This window comes from Ovis canadensis, chromosome 20, assembly GCF_042477335.2.
Source record: "Ovis canadensis isolate MfBH-ARS-UI-01 breed Bighorn chromosome 20, ARS-UI_OviCan_v2, whole genome shotgun sequence".
Lineage (NCBI taxonomy): Eukaryota > Metazoa > Chordata > Mammalia > Artiodactyla > Bovidae > Ovis > Ovis canadensis.
Genome location: NC_091264.1, coordinates 34495047 through 34514965, shown reverse-complemented (window position 1 = coordinate 34514965; position 19919 = coordinate 34495047). Strand labels below are relative to the sequence as shown.

The window sequence follows — 19919 nt, the reverse complement described above, 5'->3', positions numbered from 1 at the left end:
GGCGTGAGGCTGGTTTATCACTGTAGTCAATGCCACCACACACCTGGGAGCCCAACCAGGTGGCTTTCCCAGTTTCAGCACCTCTGCCTTGGACCCCACCTCACACACAGCCATTTACTGCACAGTGTGCCCTGAGTCCCTGAGCATCTGAGTCAGTCTGTTCCCCATACCAGGATGCCCTCCACAGACACCAGAGTCGTCCTCATTCACCAGCCAGAACGCCTGCACTCAGCAGAGTTGTAGAAATAAATAACCAAGAAGAAAATGTCCAGCACAGCGTCTGATGTTGGAATACATTATAAATTCCTTGAAATTGAAGAACGAATGAATGAAACAAAAAGATACCTTTTTAAAACATTGATAATTCATGTTATTTCTCTAAAGAGAGTGACGAAGGTATTCCTTGGTTTATCTGGTTTATCCAGTGTCTATTGGACTGTCAGTCAGATTGAACCACAAGAAAGTGCCAATATTCGATGGGTTTTAACCCTGACAAAATGCAGTTCCATGTGCTTCAACCTAATAGAATCTCAGCAAGAAGTCCCTGGTGCACTTTTGGCTCAAAATAACAAGACCGAGAAAGTGTTTAACTCCTCTGTCTGCCAAAATGTCTCTGAAATGGCAAGAATGACATGTAATGAGAAGCAGCAGTCTGTGGCACTGGAAATAGTGGGAAGTGTCAGGAGCACATCAGAAATCCTTCCGGAAGGTGGTAGGTAGAGGGGATCCCCTGGGCAGGGGAGGCGTATGCAGGGATGGCTGCAGTGGTCACGGACTTCCAGGGCGTGCCCCTCTTACTGAGCATCGTACTGGCTGACCAGGTGAAACAGTGCAGGCTCCATTGGGCAGCCACCTAGTCTGGGGTGGGGCCCCTATCTATGCTCCCAGCCTCAGCATTTGCTTCCAGGAGAAACCTGTGAGAGAATAATCATTCCATAAAGCATAGAATCCGCCTTATGTGGTTTCTTGAGGGCTGTTGCAATCTCAGGGGATGGCAGGGCTAAGCCTGAGGGAACTTGAGTGACCCTGTGGCACAGATGGCACAAGTCACCCTGGTGGCTTGTCCTGGGGCCCTGCACTCACTTGACTCCTGCCAGCTTCTGTGTCCTGAAGCCAGCCAGGCGTCCTCGAAGTCCTCTGTGTCCTTCAGGCATGCCTGATCCATGCTTTCTCAGTCTCTGGAGTCTTGGCAGCTAGAGCTGTCAACTAAGTCCCCAGGAGAGAAGAGCTTTTGGCCAAGGAGAATGGGATGGCTTCCCAGGTGGTGCAGTGGTAAAGAATCTGCCTGCCAATGCATGAGACAGAGGAAGCATGAGTCTGATGCCTGGGTTGGGAAGATCCCCTGGAGAAGGAAAGAGTAACCCACTCCAGTATTCTTGCCTGAAAAATTCCATGGATAAAGGAGCCTGGCAGGCTACAGTCCATGGGGTCACCTCAAAAGAGATGCAACTGAGTGAGCATGAAAACACACACACACACACACACACACAATAGGGGTCACCTCACCAAGGGCCCTCCACTAGGGATGGCTCTCATCCAATGACTGCTCCAAGAAACACAAGGTCCTGAATTAGGGATACTTCTGAAAGGCCACCCTGCCCCTACTATTGCCATATGATCTTTTGAAGCCTTTTTTGAGTCTATCAACCTAGTTTGATGGCAAAATACACACATATCTGACAATGCAGTGACTCAGAGTGTTTGCTATCTTTGTGGAGGAAGGAGGTATACTCAAAGATGTTTTCCCACATAACAGAAAATGTACTCCAAGAAAGAGGGGGATACCAAAACCAGTAGAAATGGCCCAAGATTGAAATGAAATTTTGTTTTGACCATTGTAATGCAACAGCTCCAAAACTTAATCAGTTGAAGATGGACCAGCATTTCAGAGGGTCCTGTGATGAATGACTTAAAGAAGACATTTTATATGATAACACAAATTGTATAATTAGGAACCTGGAAGTACAATTTTTGTGCTGTTACTAATGAAATAAAGGCGTATGTTTCTTCTCTTCAATAAAAATAGGCATTTAGAAATTCTAAAAGGAAGAAAAAAGGAGAGAGGGATAATACTGTGGAACAAGCACAAATTTGCACCACTGATGTAGTAAATAAAATAGTGCTTTCTGTTAATAAAACAGCAAACCCAAACCCCACAGGTCAGGAAACTGAACCATAAGGTGAGTTAGGAGTGTCATGAATAGTTCTAGTCAATTTATGTTATGCTCATTGTACACACCAGTTGCAGTTACTTCCTTTCCTATGCTGCTATATTTTTTCCCACCAAGGCTTGCTTTTGTTACTTTTATGTGATATTTTATGAATTTGCAGTTTTCTATGATTTTCTTAGGCCTTTCCCAGTGGCTCAGTGGTGAGGAAGCTGCTTGCAATGCAGAAGCCACAGGAGACACAAGTTCAACCTATGGGTCAGAAAGATCCCGTGGAGGAGGGCGCAGCAACCCACTCCAGTATTCTCGCCTGGAGAATCCCATGGACAGAGGAGCCTGGCGGGCTATAGTCCACAGGGTCACACAGAAGCAGACAGGACTGAAGCGACTTAGCACACACGCACACATGATTTTTTCAGTAGGCTTGGGTTCTTTTTTAAATTAAATAACCGAGACTTAACATTTTTTGTTTAGATATCAGCATCATCTTCTGATTTTCATAAGACAGATGACTTAGATTTTATACCTGGAAACATAAACCTATTTTTCTTAAGACTTTTCATTTAAAATTTTAGAAGAGTTCTTTAGAAGATTAATATTTCTTGTTTTGGAGAAAACTTTTTTCTGAAAGTCAACAGTTTTTTTAGTTTTCATTAAATCTTTTTTCTGTCTAAATAAAAATTGATAAATACAATGCCTTTATTTAATAATAATGTTAACTGTGATTATCTTTGATAATGGAGTTATTTTATCCTGTACATTTGTATATATTTTTCCAACTGGTCTACCATGACCATGTTACTTTCTAAAGAGAATAACAGTAATTCTTTCCAGTTACAACATGGTTCAGAGATAGAACTTGGCAAACAGATGTGAATTAGAGACCTCTCATTACCATCACTTGCCCGTAACCTTTGAATGAATCACTTAAGTTCTCTTGGCCTTGGTTTTATGAAATGGAAAATTGGGATGAAATTTACATTTGAGTATTTCTGAAAAATAATTAGCATTGCAGACTAGTTTTTCCTAGGAAATATCTGACTTCCAGTACTACATCTCTGAATATCTTCAGGGTTTTCGAAGCTGGCATCATTCACAAGGTCAAAATGTATCAGGAGATTCTTGATTCTAAATATTGCTGTAATCCCTTTGTTCATGGGACCCTCCAACACAATGCCCCATCAACCTGATGGGTCTCTTCTTTGTAGTAAGAAAAGAACCCAGTGGGAAAAAAAGAACAAGTGAAAACAATTTGGTTATTATAAGAACAATGCCACCAACGTGAGTGATTGCTAAGTGTGATTCTAATAATGCATTAGTTAATGCAAAGAATTGAAAACCACTAACACCCAAGGACGACACTGGTAATTCCCAGTAGCACAATTACATGCATCAGTTTATGCACTTAGTCAGGAAGCTCTTAAGTCTCAAATGGTCCAACCTATGTCTTCTAATCGGTAGTTATCAAGCTTTAAAGGGAAACTAATCATCTGAGAATCTGGTTGAAATGCAGATTATGAACCAGTAGGTCTATGGGCTTAGGGCCTGAGATCATGCTCACAGGACAATAAGCCCCCAAGGCTGCTTCAGCTGCTGGTTTGTGGTACATGCATTGAACTGTCAGGATGATGATATATAGCACTTAGAATAGTGTCTGCACTTAGGGAGGCCTGCTAAGTGATAGCCATGATTATTATTGCTGGGAGGTACAGGAATTCCAGCTTTCCATGTGCTCGTATGCAGTAGTATTAAGAATTGTGCAGCAGCCAGGTTTTTTGTTGAATACAGTCATCCCTCGGTATCCATGGGGATTTGGTTCCTTGACCCCTATGTATGTCAAAATCCATGGATTCTCAAGTCTCTTGTGTAAAATGGCTTAGTGTTTGCATAGAACCTACACAGCCATTCTCCTCTTCAGGGAATCTTCCCAAGCCAGGTATCAAACCTAGGCCTCCTGCATTGCACGCAGATTCTTTGCCACCTGAGCCACCAGGGATTCCAACCTACACACATCTCCTTGTTATCTTCCGTATAGTTATGTGTATATATTCATCCTGACCGCCTAAGTTCGCCACCCTTTCCCCATCCCCTCGCTTCCTCAGTCAATCCTATTTTAGTCAAGAAGTCATACACTTTAGCATCCTACTCATCAGTTCATTCAACTCCATGGAAGTCATTCTTCTTCTTGGAGTCCAGTTTTTCCTTTGACTATTTATAATACCTAATACAATGTAAATGTTGTGCAATACAATATAAATGTTATAAATAGTTGCCAGAGCACAGCAAATTCAAGTTTTGCATTTTGGAACTTTCCAGAATTAGTTTTTTAAATTAATATTATCATTTCCAATCTGTAGTTGATTAATTCTGTACATGCAAAACCATGGCTACGGAGGGCTAACTGTACCTAATCTAGAATCCTTTAATAAACTTATTTATGGATTTTAGTAATTAAACTTTATAAATTTATTCTGGAACTCTCTTCTAGATTAAAAAAATCTAAGGAATATGCATGATTTGTTGTTAAAACTTGCTGAGAAAGCTTGCATATTTGGACAGGATTCATCCATCAGGAGGACAGTCATGTCCTTCTAATGAGCTGAGGACCACCGTTTTGGAATTAGTGATTCAGGGGACCAGCCAGTTGGTGACCAAATATCCAGGGTGCCCAGGACAGTCCTAAGGTCACAGCCTAACCAATAGCACTCCCCCTGCCCAGACTCAACAGCACGTTGTCTAGCAATCCTAGTTACAGTGGACAATGAAGACACGTTACTGACTTCATTCAGCTTTTCCGTTTCTTCCCAACCTTTCTACCACATGGGGGAAAAGGAATTCTCAGTCAAACCCTCCTTCTTGGTTGGCAAAAGTTTTGACCCTATATCAGGCTTATGTTCAACAATCCTGCACATTTGAATGTAACAAACACACACAAATGTATTCTATTTGGAAGAGACATGGTTGTTTCATCATTCATCGCTATAATTCAGTTTGTGGATACTTCTCACCTGAAATGCCCATGTGAAGCTCTCATCCTTTTGACGGGAGAAGCATTTTCTCAGGATCCAACCATTTTCCTTAGGATTACACAAGAATTCTTCACACTGCTGCTGGCCTGCGAAATAGAGAGGAGTAATACTGACTGGACACAAAAGATGGGTCCGTCTCCTTGGGTGAGATGCAGGAAAGGGATGAAGTCATAGCAACGCAGCTTCCCTCAGCCATAGGTGGGCAGCCTGGAGGTTAAGCCTAAGGCTCCAACACCAGGATTAAATCTGCATTCTGTCACTGGCCAGCTGACTACATTAGGCAAATGGTTGAATCTCTTTCAGCCCATTTATGAGCCCGTAAACTGTCTCATACGTTTATTCTGAGATTGAAATCTGTTATCGTATGGAAGGGTCTTAGGAAGGGCTTGGTACATCAAAAACATCCAGACCTTATGCATCCATCCCTGCAGCCCTTATCTGCTGCCACATAAGATTTAGCCGCTGTGCATAACAGCAGTCCTGTTAGCTGCAGTGTTGACTACCCGCTTCAGTTCCAAAAGGCTTTTTTTAGGTGTCTTGTGTCCCAGATCTGTAATGGGTTGAAACAATCATTGTAGTTTGAAATCTCAAGGAATTTGAACATGAGAGATTTCATTTTATGTAAGGTTTTTATAACATGTGTTTATGCAAAGCACAGAGAGAACAGAAGCTAAATAAGATGGAAAAGGTATATTTGAGACGAGGAGAGGGAAGACAGAGGAAGACAGTTAGGAGCATAACAAACTGTATGTTTTCTTTCTAGATTTAAAGATACAGTCATAAAAACTTGCTCATATCTGCATCTCAAAACAATGCAAATACCATCTCAATTTCAGGAGACAAATAAGCATACCATGCTGCCTTTGAAAAATTTGCTTTGATCGTATGCCAAATGGCAAAATAAATTAATTTAATTTGAAATTGCCTGTCTTCAGAAAAATGTGATATGGAACATATTTAGGAGTTAGCCCTTTCATTTAACATTAAACATACTAAAAATGTCCTCATCAATTATTGACAACCCAGTATTAACACAGAGGCTTCATTTCAGTCTTGAGAAGAGAGGACACTGCTTGTTTCTTTTTTCTTTTTAATTTTTACAATGTGCTTATTTCTAGAAGCACGTTTCCTCCCTCTTTCAACTGCAACGCCATACGGAGTTCCCAAAAGGGACCATTTGCTGGATTGGTGTTGGAGCTGGTGAGCAGGTTGTCCTGTTGGGCTCATTGCGTCTCATGACCTCTAGTTTAGAGTTCAAATGAAATGTATTCAGTGGAGCAGACTGCTAGAAAAATAAATGTCATAAGAAACATGTAAGAACTGATCCCTGAAATTTTTAAAAAAAAATCTCCAAAAAATTCTCATTTCTTTTACATTTTTCTACAATTCTATTAGTAATTAATAACAGCTGTGAGTGGGCAGTAAGGCCGCGCCCAGGGAAATGTGGCGCTGGACTATTATGTTTATCCTCTTCTTCCTTGGTGCCCCCCACACCCCTTTTCTTAGAGATGGTATGAGATTAATAGGAATATATAAGTCCTTGGAAAATGCTGCTCTTGCCTGGAACTGAAAGCTTCTTCTGAAGTCTCCTACCACCTCATTTCCACACATCAAAATTCTATCCATCTTTCTTTCTTTTAAAAAATTGTTTTAAGTATTTGTATTGATTTTATGTATTTATTACTTTACTTTTGGCTGCGCTGGGTCTTCATTGTGGCACAGGCCTTTCTCTAGCTACGGTGAGCAGGGGTTGCTCTCTAGTTCAGCTGCTTGGGTTTCTCGTTGCGGTGGCTTCTCTTGTAGAGCACGAGCTCTAGGACATGTGGGCTTCACTGGCTGTGGCTCCTGGACTCCGAAGCACAGGCTCAGTAGTTGTGACACTTGATTTAGTTGCTCCGTAGCACGTAGGGTCTACCCAGATCAGGGATCGAACCGATGTCTCCTGCACTGGCAGGCGGATTATTTATCACTGAGCCACCAGGGAAGCGTCTCCATCTTTCACTTACCATTTCCTCCCTGAAATCTTTCTTGACCTCTTCCCTTTCTCCATGCACACACATGGAGACACATGTGTGTCTTTGATGACATGTTATTTTGATAAGAAATTCAGAGTGTTTTAAAGAACCAAAGGATTAAACTTAGATGGAGGAAGGCTGTGTCAGGGGAAGAGGTCAAGAAAGACTTCAGAAATGTGTAGAATTTGAAGTGGGCTTCCAGATTACATTTAATGTGGAGGATTTTAATCCATGTGTTCAGTACGTATCTGTTGGTTTTATTGAAGGTAGCTTTGAAGAGAAGAAGAACCTCACCAGAAGATAGTAGGTGAAGGCGGGGTGGATGGTTCTATTCACGTTGCTTTGCTCATTTCATTATCACATGAGCACTTCCCATCGCGGAGGTACCCTGCATGGTATTAATATATAGTTGGCACTCAGTAATGAATATATGAGCAAAGAACACAGAACTAAGCATGAGCCGTTCCTATCCTTGAAGCTCTTATAGTCTAGTTCATGAGAGAGCACCTCCCCTCACTGACTAGATAACTGTTGTGGAGCACCGTGGGAGGCTGTGTAAACTTCAGTAGAATTCAGGAGGGATTTCTCACATGAGACCCACGCTGGGGTTTGAGAGACAATTTGAAGTTATCTGGTGGGGATGCAATATACTGTAGCCATCAACAGTGCATTGTGTATTTGAAAATCTTAAAAGTTCTCATCACAAGAAAAAAAATGTATAACTATGTGAGGTGATGGATGGCAATCATTTCCAATATATACATCTATCAAATCATATATTGTATACCTTAAACTTACGCATGCATGCACGCTAAATCACTTCTGATCATGTCTGATTCCTTGCGACCCTATAGACCCTATAGCTCTTCAGGCTCTGAACCCATGTCCTGCATTGCTAGCCTGATTCTTTACCACCAAGCCACCAAGGAAACCCCACCTTAAACTTACATGATATGTCAACTATATCTCTATACAACTGGAAAAATAATAAAGGCGAAAAAGAGAGAAGTTATCTGATGGAAAATGGTGTCACAGGAAGAAGGGAGAGCAAGTAAGAGACAACTTGGAAATTCAGAACAGCCTGCCTTTGGGAACCTGTAAGTGGAAGTTTGGCTGGAGTATAAGGGACAGATTAGGGAAAGGGTAGAATGTGAGATGTGTAGGTGATAGCCATTTTACAAAGAGCTCTTCATGCTAAGCCATGCTGTGTTCTAGAAGCTATGTGAAGCCACTGAAGGATTTCATGGAAGAGCTGTATCATCAGAATTTTTTCTTTCAGAAAGATCTGTCTTACAGTAGACTTTCAAGATTGATTCCAAGGAGTGTGTGCGTGCGTGCTTAGTTGCCCAGTCGTGTCTGACTCTTTGTGACCCTTGGGACTGTAACCCACCAGCCTCCTCTCTCCATGGGATTTTTCAGACAGGAATGCTGGAGTGGGTTGCCATTTCCTTCTCCAGGGGATCTTCTCGTCCCAGGGATCGAAACTGCGTCTTTGGTGTCTCTTGCACTGCAGGCAGTTTCTTTACCCACTGAGCCATCGGGGAAACCTATTCAAAGGTGACCAGCCTGAAACTATCAACTAACAGGAGAGCCGTGGTGAGCCAGGGAGTTGATGAGGATGAAGAGTAGATGCTGGAAGGTTGTGAGAACACAGGCTGCTGACTGGTGCGGTAAGGGAGAGGGGGGAGACCAGGATAACATTCAGCTTCCTGGCTTGAGCAGCTGAGTGGATGTGGGCTATTTGTTGAGAGAGAGGAGAAGCAGATTTCTAGGTCCCCCCCCTCCTCTTCAAAGAATGTAGCTTTAGAGTCATGACCTTTTGCATCTATTGAATATCCCAAAGGAAATGTGCAAAAAAGAGTTGAACATAGGGATTAGGGTCTGGAGATGGGTTTGTCTAAAACGAAGTTGAAGCACATTGGGACAGGTGAAAAGAGAGAGATGGGAATAGCTTAACAATTTCCTATTCATCTGAGCTTTAGACATTTCCAGTAGGGGCTAGCATCTCTGGGATTTACTGCTCCCTCTCTGAGCCCCAGCCCCTGTGGATGGTGCAGGATCCCCAAAGGGAAAGATTGAAAGCAATTACCCAGTTGATTTCCTCCTTAGAATTATTTAATTTAGCACACTTTTTTTTTTAAGGAAACCTTTAAAGCTTAGCAGCCAAGAAAGAAATCTTGATGGTTAATTGGGGTTTACATTTTAAGTAGATAATAGCATCAATAAAATCATGTTAGTATAATTAGACTTAATTTTATATGAGATATCACTCTGGGCATTCCTATAATTGCTCTTAATCTTTTAAGGATTAGTTACAGGCACAAGTATAGGTATAAATATAGATAGATGTAGGCATAGGTATATTTATATACTTGGATTTAGATATAAGGATATTTGTACAGCTAGAGCCAGGGGGCCAAATATAAACATATAAACAAAGCATTGTTTATCTTCATAATAACTTGAATAAATTTATCATCCTCAGTGATTTAAATATATTAATGTACTTCATGCTTAAAGCAGCCCTATAAGGTAGATTCTGCTGTTATCCCATTTTGCAGATAAAAAAATTGAAGTGTTGGGTAAATAAATTGCTTAAGGTTGCACAAATCCTAGACTTGGGATTTGAACTAGGGAGTATGGGTGGGTCTAGAGTCTGTTCTAGTAACATGGCTTTATATTGCCTCTCTTTGTCAGTTTCTAACAAATTAATATGTAAATTAATTGAAATACAATTTCTGTTCTCCTAAATGATTGTCGTTGTGTTAGTCACTCAGTCGTGTCCGCCTTTTTGTGATCTTATGGAATGTAGCCTGCCAGGCTCCTCTGTCCGTGGGAGTCTCCAGGCAGGAATACTAGAGTGGGTTGCCATTCCGTCCTCCAAGGCATCTTTCCGACCCAGGGATCGAACATGATCTCCTGCATTGCAGGCAGATTCTTTACTGTCTGAGCCACCAGGGAAGCCCTACGTGACTGGGTAAGATGTAAAGGGGGTGGTGCCGTTTATCAATGACGCATGTGCAATTAAAGCCTGTATCTAATCCGAGCTGAGGACAGCCGTGTGCGTTACCGCAGATTACAGATCAGAGGAGTTACTGGCCCAGAGAAGGATGTAGCAGTCGTTGAAAGTGAAAGAAAAGAAAGTGAAGTCGCTCAGTCGTGTCCGACTCTTTGCGACCCCATGGACGGTAGCGTACCAGAATCCTCTGTCCATGGGATTTTCCAGCCAAGAGTACTGGCGTGGGTTGCTATTTCCTTCTCTCAGGGGATCTTCCCAACCCAGGGATCAAACCCGGGTCTCCCACATTGTAGGCAGACGCTTTACTGTCTGAGCCACCAGGGAAGTAGTTGTTCGCTCTCAGCAAATGCCCTGAACTAAGGCAGCCACAGAAATTGTAAACTGCAGTGTAGCGTCTGTAAAAAGACTGTTACGTGCTTCCTTCCTGTTTATAACCAAATAGAGATGAACAACTTTGGGGCATGTAACAGAGATCTGTGCTCCTAACCAGACTCTCAGAGGTCTAGTTTGCCTGGTCCACTCCCTCGCCATCCCTAGTACATGTGAGGGTGGTCCTCCCTGCTAGTCCCTACAGCTATAGCTAGGGTTCAGAGACCCCTTGAAGGGCTTACCCAGGTCCTGGGGCTGGAAGGAAGCATGCAAACATCCACAAATGGCGTCTTGCTTGGCACAGCCAGACTCCATAACCCCCTGGTCTCACTGGTGGGACAGTGAGACCCGCTAGAGCAAGCCCTGCAATCAGGTGCTGGGAGGGTCTTACTCACCCAGCTGGTGTGGGGCAGTCGCTGTTCAAGGGTCCCAAGCATGCAGACAATGCCAGCTATAGGCTCCTCTCTTGGTCCCCCCATCTAGCACTTCTGTGTGTTAGTCACTCAGTCGTGGCCAACTCTTTGAAATCCCATGGACTGTAGCCTGCCGAGCTCCTCTATCCATGGACTTCTCCAGGCCAGAATACTAGAGTGGGTAGCCATTCTCTTGTCGGCAACCATTCCCTTCTCCAGGGGATTGTCCCGACACAGGGATCAAACCATGGTCTCCTGCATTGCAGGCAGATTCTTTACCATCTGAGCCATCAGGGAAACCCACTTACCACCGCTTACTGAGCAGCTGCAGGACAGGGTCTAAGCAACCCCTTTCCTTGTTCCTCCTCCTCAGGTCTCCATCTTGGGTATATACAAAATGAATTCGAGTGCAGCAGGAAAGCAGTCATCTATAATATGAGACATGGGCTAAAACTTTGCAGATTCGATTTTCTTGGCTCTCATCCTGGTGATTCAAACATTTAGGGAAATGAACGTCATCAGCCCAGAGTTACATAAGCATTATACTTGTTTTAGCTGTTCTGCAAACCTAGACTCCTGACTACTTGGTGATGGCCCAGGAGACTTGTCGTTCTCTTGGTCCTACTTCCTGGGAAATGAATGAAGTTGCAGCTTTAGGGCCCTCATTTGCATGGGTCTCTACCAGGTCCCTGATAGGGCCTTGTAACCTGTTCCCATGGTTATCTATAGTTTGTAAATTTTGCAAAAGTTACTGCTTATGAATTTTTTTGCTCTCATCCTAAAAAACAAATTCCAAGTTGGTGCCTAATTTTGCATTATTTTGCTTCAAGAGGGCTTCCCAAGTTGTATAAACTTCAGGCTGCACAATACTTAGACTCACCCCTATTCCAAGGTCATTCCAGTATCTAGCCCTTGTGCAGTTTCTTAGTTTTAGAGGCATTTGGGGAGCTTTGTTTTTCTGGTTCTAAATGCATAGATGGCAGCTTGGAAGCAGAGACACAGAGACTTTCTTAACTAAAGAAGAGTACAAATGGGGACTTCTCTGGTGGTCCAGTAGTTAAGACTCTGGGCCTCCAGTGCAAGGGATGTGGGTTTGATCCCTGGTCAGGGAACAGGTCCCATGTGCCATGTGGCGTGGCCTCAGAATTTTTTTAAAAAGTGGTTGTTGTTCAGTTTCTCAGTCATTTTCAACTCCTTGCAACCCCATGGATTGCAACACGCCATGCTTCCCTGTACTTCACTATCTCTCGGAGTTTGCTCAAACTCATGTCCATTGAGTCAGTGATGCCATCCAACCGTCTCATCCTCTGTCACCCTCTTCTCCTCCCACCTTCGATCTTTCCCAGCATCAGGGTCTTTTTTCCAATGAGTCAGCTCTTCATATCAGGTGGCCAAAGTATTGGAGCTTCAGCTTCTGCATCAGTCCTTCCAATGAATATTCAAGGTTGATTTCTTTTAGGACTGACTGGCTTGATCTCCTTGCTCTCACATTTGAAATTAAAAAGCAAAAAGAGGAGTAAAAATGGATGCTTACATGGCAGTGCTATCCAGTCTCTGTGAACTTTAGAGTCGCTGTTGGGAATGAAAGAACAGAGGCAACACGGGCCACAGAAAGCGTTCTGCTGAAAGAGGTGATGAATCCATGAGGTTTTAGGACAGAGCAGCTCCTTTTGGAGTTTGGATCTGAGTTTGAGGTCTTTGTTTCTCACAAGGACTCCATTGGAAAGGCATCAAGGCTTTCTGAACTATCTATTTTTGAGCCTCTATGTGACATGAGGTCTGTCCACTTCTTTTATCAGCAAGGAAGGGTTGAGAGCCTCCTTTTGCAGTGATTTTTTTTTTTTTTTTTTTGGTAATACCAGAATCACAAAGGGAGCAAAGCATGATTTAACACAAGTCTGCCTGACCTAAGGAATCCTGACAGGTTAAAATCCAGATGAAAAACAATCCCTCCGCACAGGTTTGGTTATGCCTCTCACATAAGGAGTCTGCATTACAGAAGATTCACAGCAACAGTCCTTTTGACAGGAGGCCTTCCTGAGCAGCCTATAAAATCCAGTATGATCCTTAAACATGGGATTTGCACAGGGCTCATCTGGGACATCCATTGAGAGGTGATACACCTAAATGAATTATTTTACTCTTTGGCAGTTTCTGGGAGGTATTACCTGACAGATGAGAGCCTTGTGGTTTTAAGGGAAGTTGAATTCTTATTAAGATAATTTATACCCAAAGGGATCATAAGTGAGAAAATTGAAAAATTATATAAAGGTATAAAAAGCATCGTTTGGAACGCAGATAGAGGCACCATTGGATTTCTCTGGCAGCCACGTTTTCAAGGTCAAGACTGCTCTTCTGGATGGACGAGGAAAGCTGGTTTTCTCATTCTGGGTTTTCAGACTCCTCACTTGTTTGCATATCATCCATGATACAGCTGTAGTATGAACAACTCGAGCAACTAGCTCTGTTTTTTGCTAGCTAGTTAGGTGATTCTGCGAAGGTCACTCGGTTCTTTGGCTTTCATGTGTTACTCGGGATAATAGTAATCCCAACTCTCCCTCAAAGGGGCCGTTATTGAGGGTTTAACGAGATGATAGATTAGATTATATTGTTTATCTACAGGCTGTCTGGTTAAGAATTAAACTGAAAGTAATATTTCAGCGTTCTACTAGTTTATAAAATACCTTGGGATTTTGTATCAACCAATTAAGTAAAATCTACTGATCACTTCCTAAGTCTTGGGGACTTTGTTAAAGGCTGTTGATTTAAAAAATAATTGTTGCTTTCATTTTGATTGGAAACTATTAACAGATCACCTGCTACTTGGTCTGTGTTCTATAATATCTAAGGGCAGCAGATATCATGTAGATATTCTCATATCACCAGAGCTTCTGTATGAGGACCAGGGGCAGATCTTTCTGCCTGGTTTTCGGGCCAGCCTCAACTTTGCCTTTTTAGCCCTGAGAATTGCGTAACTGATGAGGATGACCGTATCATGTCAACTTTGAGAAAAATCAGAGGCAAAATGTTGGCCCACCCATAGCAGATAATCAAGACTAGATGAGAAGCTTTTCACTTTTTCTGAAGAGTCCTCCTTTTTGGCTTTATCTTTCTACTCTTGTTTTCTTCTTTTTCTCTATTCAATTTCCATTTCATTTTATTTCATTCTCGCATGTCTTTATAAGCCATGTTAGAATCTTTTATAATGTAGGGCACACTTAATAAATAAAGGAGTAATTATAACAGAGATGAAATAAGAAGATTAAAGGAAAATTGCAGTGAAATTCTCTGGGCAAAGCAATAAATGGTTCCAGTGGTAGCAATTCATCTACACCTGTCTCAGCACTGTCCAGATCACTCAAGAAAAGCAATCACATTTAAAGGTAGAAAATTTTAAATTCCAAAGTGTTCATATTTGAAACCATAGAATTATTTGATTTCAAATAAGACCTGAGTTTGCCTTGGATCTACATTCTGTATAAGCAGTCACTTTCACAACTTTCAGGCATACTGCCTGGAATGTCTTTATATGTACCTTGTTCTTGCTATGTAAAGAATGAAGCTGATAAAAATTGATGAGGGTAAAAATACCAAATTATTCTTTGGACCCCAAGCACCCCAGTCCTGCATGGTCCTACCAGCTATTGCACCCTTCCTTGCTGGTTATCTCGTCTACCCTGCTAAGGGTGTACATTAGTCAGAATATCCTCCGTTGACACAGCATCCTCCCCTATGTTCATGTCTCATCCAGCTCCACTGTTCATCCCTGGTCCTTCTTTTCCTACAAACTCCTTCTCCTAGCCTCTCTCACTTTCTTCTCTAGAGCTCCTTGTTAATTTTCCTGAGAGTACAATTTGTGTTCTAAAATAACTTCTCAGCATCCTCCCCGTACCAAATCCTAGATTACTCTTGACAACACGTATCACCGGGGCATCACTCAAATGGAGGCAGACCATTCTTTGACCTCCATCATGTTGTACCCTTAAGAGTCTCACTAGACCCCTTGTCTTACCTTTGCTGAGGTCCTATTGTATAGCAGCTCTCAAAGGGTGGTCTATGGACTCCTGGGAGTTCCCAAGACCATATCCCATGAGATCAAAACTATGGATATTTAAATAATAATAATACTAAGACATCATTTGCTTCTTCAGCCATGTTGACACTTAAACCCATGGTGCAAAAGCAAATGTGGATAAAACTGCTGGTGCTTTGGTATGAATCAATGCAGTGGCATTGAACGATACTATTAATATTTGTATTCTTCACAACTACACGCTCAAAGTTTTTATTTAAAAAAGGAAAAGGAGTGCAATAAATAAAAGTACCAATTTTACTTCAGAATGTCCTTGATGAAGCCATAAAAGTTGTTAATTTTTATCAGTCTTTATTCTTAAGCGCATGCCTTTTCAATAATCTGAATAATGAAATGGGATGTCCATTTAAAGTCATTCTGTGGTGTATGAACATACAATGGGTGACTTGGGAAAATGTTTTAGGATGCTCTAAGCTGTTCTTGCCTGGAGAATCCCAGGGACGGGAGAGCCTGGTGGGCTGCCGTCTCTGGGGTCGCACAGAGTCGGACACAACTGAAGCGACTTAGCAGCAGCAGCAGCAGCAAGCTGCACTAGGGAGGGATGGATTGGGAGTTTAGGATTAACAGGTTGCAAACTATCATATGGGCTTCCCCAGTGGCGCAGTGGGTAAAGAATCTACCTGCAATGCAAAAGCCCCAGGAGACGCAGGTTCAGTCTCTGGGTTGGGAGGATCCCCTGGAGGAGGAAACGGCAACCCACCCCAGGATTCTTTCTGGAAAAGTTCCATGGACAGAGGAGCCTGCTGGGTTGCCATAGCGTCTCAAAGAGTCGGACATGAGGGAAAGACTGAGCATAAACAAGAAACTCTTATACACAGGATGGATACAAAACCAGGTCCTATTGTACAGCACAGGAAACTGTATTCATTGTCCTAAATAAACCGTAATGGAAAAGAATATGAAGAAGAATGTATATATAGATATAGATATAGATCACTTTTGCTGCACAGCAAAAATTAACACACTACTGTAAATCAAGTATACTTCAATAAAATAAACTGAAAAATAAAACCACAGTTCTTTAGGATCCTCTATCATTTATTTATGTGTGTGAAGAAGTCCAGAAACTAGAGTTTGGGATCACTGCTATAGAGCTTTATGCAAACCAGTGGCTAAAACGAGATTAACTGTTGAGGAAATGAATTTATTGGGTTTGTGGGGTACCAGGCTGGAAGAAATAGGCAGCCAGAGGACAGAAAAATATTACCGTGTCCCTGATGGGAACCTGGGCATCAAAGCCATAGACAATTTGCCATAAAAGCAGGTGGAGGACCCCCGGGACTTGCTCTGATCAAGTCACCGCTTTGCCTAAGGATACACCTGGCATCTTCACGGAGCTGGATCTGCCTCTCAGCAGTTTGGTCTGGCATCCTGCTGCCTTAGCAAATGAAATGCTTATCATGTCACTAGTGGAAAAAAAGAGAGATGACCAGCGGATCCCCAACACTTGGCCAATTGTCACCCTCTGCATTGCAAGTTCTCGAAAGATCTATGCAAAGTGGACAAGCCAAGTGAATGTTAGTTGCTTATTATTATTATCATTGTAGAAGTGGGCTCCAAATGGGCCAGTGAAAACCCTGGTCTCTGAGCTCTGGGACACGCCCCAGGCCTGGTGGAAGACTTCCTTTCGTTTTTTGTTCTAAGCCCAAAACAAGACATAACAAAGAGCTTTCTGTCACCTCCCCTCTCCAGCTTGCTGCCTGGAACCCTCTTGGAGAAGTAGTGGAGAAAACAGTTATAGCCATCACTGACATCTGATGTTCATGTCACCCCTGCCCTAAGCCTGAAGCCTGGCCTCCTCCATTCCTTCCTCCTAATTCAGGCTCTTGAGGCCAAGCAGGTGAGGTGTGAAGCATAAAGAAGTATAAAACAAAAAGCAAAGAATTAGACTCCAGGGAAAAACACCTCTCCCTCCAAGGCTGATCTTAACACCTATGCTGAGGTCCTGGCCTGGGGGTGAGGGTAGGGGCAGGATAGGAAGGAAACCCCTAGACTGGAGTGGAAACACGTAGAGCCACAAAGAAGCCCTACAGATTTTGTCCTAAAAGGTAGAGATAAGAGCTGTCAATTTAATTCCTTCCATTTCTGAAAAGTCTCAAATTAATCAAACTGCCATCTTGGATTTTGCCTGGTGAGACTATTTCTTCTTGCAAGGAACCAGAAAGCATTTTATTCACCAGGATACTTGTTCAGGAAAACACAGTAGTCGCAGGGTGGAGAGGGGAATGCCTTAAAAAGCCCCCTGGGGAGGCTTCCCTGCTGGTTCTGTGGTGAAGAATCCTCCCGCCAATGCAGGAGACACTGGTTCGATGCCTGGTCCAGGAACATCCCACACCCTGCTGAGCAGCTAAACCGGTACACCACAACTATTGATCATGTGCTCTAGAGCCCGGAAACCAAAGCTGACTGAGCCAAGCCCGTGCTCACCAACAAGAGAAGCCACTGCAATAAGAAGCCTGAGCACTGCAATTACAGTGTAGCCCCTGCTCGCTGCAGCTAGAGAAAAGCCGGCCCAGCAATGAAGATACAGCACAGTCAGTAAATAAGTGAATGAAATTTTTAAAGACTTTATAAATAAATAAATCAAAAGAAAGCCCCCGGGGACTTGTGACTGAGGCCCCCCAGCCTGGGAGTTGGCTCATCCCAAGGGTTGAGAATGGAGAACAAAAGCTACCTAAGGAACAAACAACGAAAGATTTCTGTTTTGTTCTTGCAAAGAATAAGAACAGAGCCTGAAAAGGGAAGAGAGAACCCCTCAAATATCTCCACAAATGTCATGAGACTGGAGGAAAAAAAAAGTTGTTTTGCAAAGGGGTATAATGGGGTTACATGAAATCATGTGTGTGAAACTTTTGAAAATTGTAAAGCACGATAGAATGTAAAAACTCTTTTATTCAATTTAAAGAATGTGAAAAAATGCTTTAAAGTTTCCCCATTCATGACGTTCAAATTCTTTTTTTAAAAAAAATTGCCATGGGTGCATTTCAATAAACATCCTTATATCTGAACAAACAAACAGCAAAAGCTAATACATGCATACAAAAAAAGAGAACAACTATGTAGACATGAGTCAAAATGGGAGGAACTGTGCTGGGCCGTGGGCTTTCCCCACGACTCAGTGATAAAGAATCCACCTGCAATGCAGGAGTCACAGGAGACACAGGTTCAATCCCTGGGTTGGGAAGATCCCCAGGAGCAGAGCATGGCAACCCACTCTAGTGTTCTTGCCTGGAAACTCCATGCACAGAGGAGCCTGGTGAGCTACAGTCTACAGGGTCACAAAGAGTGAGACAACAGAAGCAACTTAGCACAAACGCACGCGTGGTCGGCAGCACAATGGAGAATCTCAGAAATGGGCAACAGCCTTTGGAAGGATCACAAGCCTTGGTCTTGACCAGTTCACTTGGTTGTGCAAGAGGCAGGAAGTCCTTGCCGGACATCCGACCTCTTCCCGTGCAGCCTCAGAGGGCAGTGGTTCTCTCACCCTACAGCGCCTTGTCGATTCTCTTAGATGCGGTCACACAAGAGCCTGGGATAGCTTATTGCTCTCCATCTCTTGCTTTCATTAATGCAGGAACCTCTTCCTCTCAATCCAGCAGGGTAATCACTGATGTAATTGAAAGCATCTCTGTATTCTGGTTCCAGCTCTGCCAGCAACGGCCTGTGTGACCGTGGGCAGGTCCTCATCTCTTCACACCTCAGGGTCCTGATTTGTAAAATGATGGAGTTGAGAAGAGAAAGGCTGAGTTAATTATCCCTTAGGTCCCTTACAAACCCAAGTGCAGTGAATCTTGCCATACTAATCTTTCATGCATCTTCATTCCTACCTGAACTCACCCTTATGACAAAATATCTTCTACTGCAGAAATGAAAGAACCAACCGTTTTTTAAAATAGAAGTTATTTCCTTAGTGGCTATTTCTCCATTAAGAACACAGAGTATCTTAACATGCACTGTTTTTGTTCCTCATAATAATCTTTTTTTTGAAGCTAAGAGGAACCAGATAGATGGTGTTCATTTTTTTTTTCAGGTTTCCTTTTATGTCTTTTACCAGTCTTACGGGTGTTCTCTTATTTGTGTCTGCCTGCCTGTCACCTAAGATTATTAGATCATTGAGAGCTGGAACAAAATGATTCTCACTTCTGTATCCTCCTAAAACTCAGAGACTATCCTTTGTACAAAGTAAGCACTGAATAGATATTTTTTCAGTTGAATTGAGGTTTGTATCAAACCCAAAATTTTAAATTATTGTTTTGTGATAGGCTTGGTGGTGCTGCAGGAATAAACTAATTCACAAATCTCAGTTTAATACAATAGAGAGTTCTTTTCCTTTGTCGAGGCAAAACCAGCTATGTGGGGTGGGATTTGGGAAGAAGGTATTTCTGCTCTGCAGAGCCACTCAGGAACCCAGGCTGAGGAGAATCCTATTCTGACTCTCCTACCGTCTGGAGCACATGGCGTCTTCAGGGAAAGAGGCTGAAAATTTTCTAAAGGGCTTTCCTGCCTTCTGTACCCATTTCATTGGCCAGAACTAACCACATGGCGCTGCCTGGCTAGTAAAAGTGTTTGGGGTCGTGTGAGCTCTTATATTTTTAGGCAAGAACAGTGTCCTCAAACTTGACGATCACTAGCAATGTCGACCACGTGCTCCACTCAGTAGATCTAATATTTTGAAGATAGTGGACTCCTTTGAGAAGCTTTGACAGTTATGATACCCGTCCCAGAAACAAACACATCTGTGTTGAAACGCTCAACATAATTGTCAGTTTGTCATGCATTTCCAACACCATTTACTTATTTCCTATGAATCCCT

General features: G+C 42.6%; 1 protein-coding gene across 2 annotated transcripts in view; it reads left to right on the top strand.

The window, feature by feature from the left end:
- RCAN2 (regulator of calcineurin 2) overlaps positions 1-19919 on the top strand; it is a 275904-nt gene that overhangs the window by 231851 nt on the left and 24134 nt on the right. The window lies entirely within an intron of this gene.